General features: G+C 50.5%; 1 protein-coding gene across 2 annotated transcripts in view; it reads left to right on the top strand.

Annotated features, from left to right (window-relative positions):
• Positions 1-236: 236 nt before the first annotated feature.
• The window catches only part of THRAP3 (thyroid hormone receptor associated protein 3), a 56,262-nt gene continuing 53,145 nt past the window's right edge, over positions 237-3,353 (top strand). For both annotated transcript variants that reach the window (XM_006094153.2, XM_023758490.1), the window contains exon 1: positions 237-346. The gene's annotated coding sequence lies outside the window, so the exon portion shown is untranslated. The remainder of the gene's footprint in view (positions 347-3,353) is intronic.

The following is a 3,353-nucleotide window of genomic DNA, read 5'->3' as shown; positions in this document are numbered from 1 at the left end:
AGCAACACCTCCGCCCCTTCCGTCCACCTCCGCCCTTCTTCCCCAGGCCACCCAGGCGGGGGGAGGGGACGGAACGGCGCAACCCACGTGACCGCCGACGACCTGGCGCGTGACGCAAAACGGCGGGCCCAACGCTTGATCTGCCTTGTGGGAAACGTAGTTCAGCGCACCGTCAAGTGGGCAAGGAAAGGCGGGTCTCCGACTACATTTCCCAGGAGGGAGCGAGGCGACGCTGCCGCTGCCGCCGTCGGAGAGCGGGGACGCGGGCGCGCTGTCGGGCGGGGGCGAGGTTTGGGCTGGTTGTGCCGTTGCGAGGCTGCAGCTGCGATCGCGGCGGTGGGCCCAGGTGAGTCCCCGGGCGGGATGTAGGGCGGTTTGACCGGTTCCAGTCATTTCATCTTTTATCTTTTCCTCGCGGTGGCCGGGTCAGGGTCCCCGGGCTCGCCTGGCGCGAAGCAGCTCCCCGGCGCTTACCCCCGGGCCTCCAAGCGGGCCCGCGTCCTCCGGCTCCTCCCCCTCCCCGCCCTACTGGGCTCCCCTGCGCTCCGGCCTAGTTCCTCAGGACGCTCAGGGCTGCCTTTTCTCCGGAGCAGCTTCTGCCTTCCTTTCTCCTCCTTGCGAGCTGTCTGGGAGCGCCCCCCACTCCCCTCAGTCGCATGAACCAGATTATTTGGATTTCTTTTCCCGGAACTCTGGAGTGCCCTTCTCTCCCCCTCCTCCCCCGATAGTCTCCATTGGCCTGGTTCTGTCTTCCCCTAGGGCGCATGTGGCTGGCACTCAGTAAACGTTAGTACCTCTTCCGTCCTCTTTGCCGCGTGGCCAGGGGAGGCATGGTCCAAATTTATCTGCCTCGGGAACATTTGTACGCCCACGTTTATTTCCATCCCTTGAGCTGGAGGTGAGGCCGACTTGACTTGCGTTCCAGTGATAATCTGCGTGTGTTCTGCTTACATGAGGCAATTTTTTGCCTGCCTTCGCATCTAACCAACTTTCTGTCAGCTGTTCTTTTTGCCTTTGTGAGTCTGAGGGGAGGAGCATGGCGGCAGAAGCTGGTGAGTAGCGCTGGCGCCCCGAAGTTGGAAGCCATCAGGGGTAGTACAGTGTTTACGGGGAGGCTGTTAATTGGATAGAAAGAAAGGCCTCGGGGAGTGTGGGAAGCCTGGCGGGGGAGAGCCCTGAGGCTTCTGGTGGCAGCACTAACAGAAATACCCTGGATTCAGCGCGCCTGCCTTCGAAATTGGGCCCTGCTAGCTTTTGGTTTTAGGTCAGAGGGCTTCACTTCCAAGTGCCCCAGTTTCCTTATCTGCAAAATAGCGGTGAGTAACGGTGGCCACTTTATAGGATTATTGTGAAGGTTAAATAGGTTAAATTGAAAACCGCTTAGCTCATTACCTAATATGTAGTAGACACTATTATTATTGTCACCATCATTTATAGGATCTCTAGATTGTGGGTCCAGAGTGGAAAGGCATGTATCACACCATCATTTTCCTTCCCTTTCAGGTGGTCCTCCCTTTTTTTTTTTTTTAATATTTTATTGATTTTTCACAGAGAGGAAGGGAGAGAGATAGAGAGCCAGAAACATCAAATGAGAGAGAAACATTGATCAGCTGCCTCCTGCACGCCTCCCACCGGGGATGTGCCCGCAACCAAGGTACATGCCCTTGACCGGAATCGAACCCGGGACCCTCTATCCACTGAGCCAAACCGGTTCTGGCAGCCTCCCTTTTTTTGTTTGTGAAAATACTGTCTGTAGTAAAAATAGTGTCTGTAGTAGTCTGTCCTGTTATCTAGATTCTAGACAGCCTTATAAAGAAAGATCCAAAAATGGCTGCTGCCATGAACAACTTGTGGAGCGAATTGGGCTTAGTTTGTTCTTCACTGGGAAATGTGTTTCATGACCTGGTGTACACACTGTAGTGATATCAGAAACATTTTTCGGCAGCTATTTAGGCTTGCTTGGATTTTGTAGAAGAGGTGAGTTGGAGTTCCTATAAGAAACTAACAAAAAACCTTTATGTCCAGTACAATTCCATCTTTTTTTTTTTTTTAAACCTTTCACAAGAGTGAAAGCTCTTCAGTTTTGGAGACTACAGTCCAGTTTGTAAAAATATATTTCTATTGATTTCTGGGAGGGACGGAGGGAGAGATGGAAACATCAATGATGAGAGAGAATCATTGATTGGCTGCCTCCTGCATGCCCCCCAATGGGTATCCAGCCAGAAACCTGGGCATGTGCCCTGACGAGGATTCGAACCTATGACCTCCTGGTTCATAGGTTGACACTCAACCACTGAGCCACACGGGTGGGGCTACAGTCCGTTTTTTTTTGGTTTTTAATATATTTTATTGATTTTTTTACAGAGAGGAAGGGAGAGAGATAGAGAGTTAGAAACATCGATGAGAGAGAAACATCGATCAGCTGCCTCCTGCACATCTCCCACTGGGGATGTGCCCGCAACCCAGGTACATGCCCTTGACCGGAATCGAACCTGGGACCTTTCAGTCCGCAGGCCGACGCTCTGTCCACTGAGCCAAACCGGTTTCGGCAGTCCGATTTTTTTTTTTTTTTCAATATGTCTTTATTGACTTCAGAGAGGAAGGGAGAGGGAAAGAGATAGAAACATCAATGGTGAGAGAGAATCATTGATTGGCTGTCTCCTGCACATCCCCTACTGGGGATCAAGCCTGCAACCCAGGCATGTGCCCTTGACCGGAATCAAACCTGGGATCCTTCAGTCCTCAGGCTAACGCTATCCACTGAGTCAAACCAGCTAGGGCTACAGCCCAATTTTTTTTTTTTGAAGGGCATGATAGTTTATTTTAAAAACCGGTACCACACTGATACAGCCCAATTTTTAAAACTTCATTTTAGCGCAGCCTTTTTGCTCAGTGTTTGACCATCAACCCATGAACCAAGAGGCCTCTGGTTTGATTCCTGGTCAGAGCATATGCCCAGGTGGCAGCTGGATCTCCAGTAGGGGGCGTGCAGGAGGCAGCCAATCGATGTTCCTCTCATTGATGTTTCTATCTCTATTCCTCTCTCAAATAAATTAATAAAAATATAAAACATTGTATTCACAGATTTCTTTTAAAAAATGCATTTTAGAGAGGAAGGGGGAGAGAGAAACATCAATCAGTTGCCTCCCACATGCACCCCAATTGGGGGATGGGACCCGAAATCTGGGTATGTGCTCTGACCCAGAACAAACCCACCACTATTTTGGTGTACAAGAGGATACTCCAACCAACTGAGCCACTGGGCCAGGACAGATTTATTCTTATTTAGCATTCCCTGTAGCTTGAAGTAGAGCACATTTTAGCCAAATAATAATGAGATTATTTAGGAATGT

The sequence above is a fragment of the Myotis lucifugus genome, unplaced genomic scaffold (assembly GCF_000147115.1).
Source record: "Myotis lucifugus unplaced genomic scaffold, Myoluc2.0 scaffold_131, whole genome shotgun sequence".
NCBI lineage: Eukaryota > Metazoa > Chordata > Mammalia > Chiroptera > Vespertilionidae > Myotis > Myotis lucifugus.
Note: the sequence above shows the minus strand (reverse complement) of the source record. Positions and strands in the feature narration are given on the sequence as shown.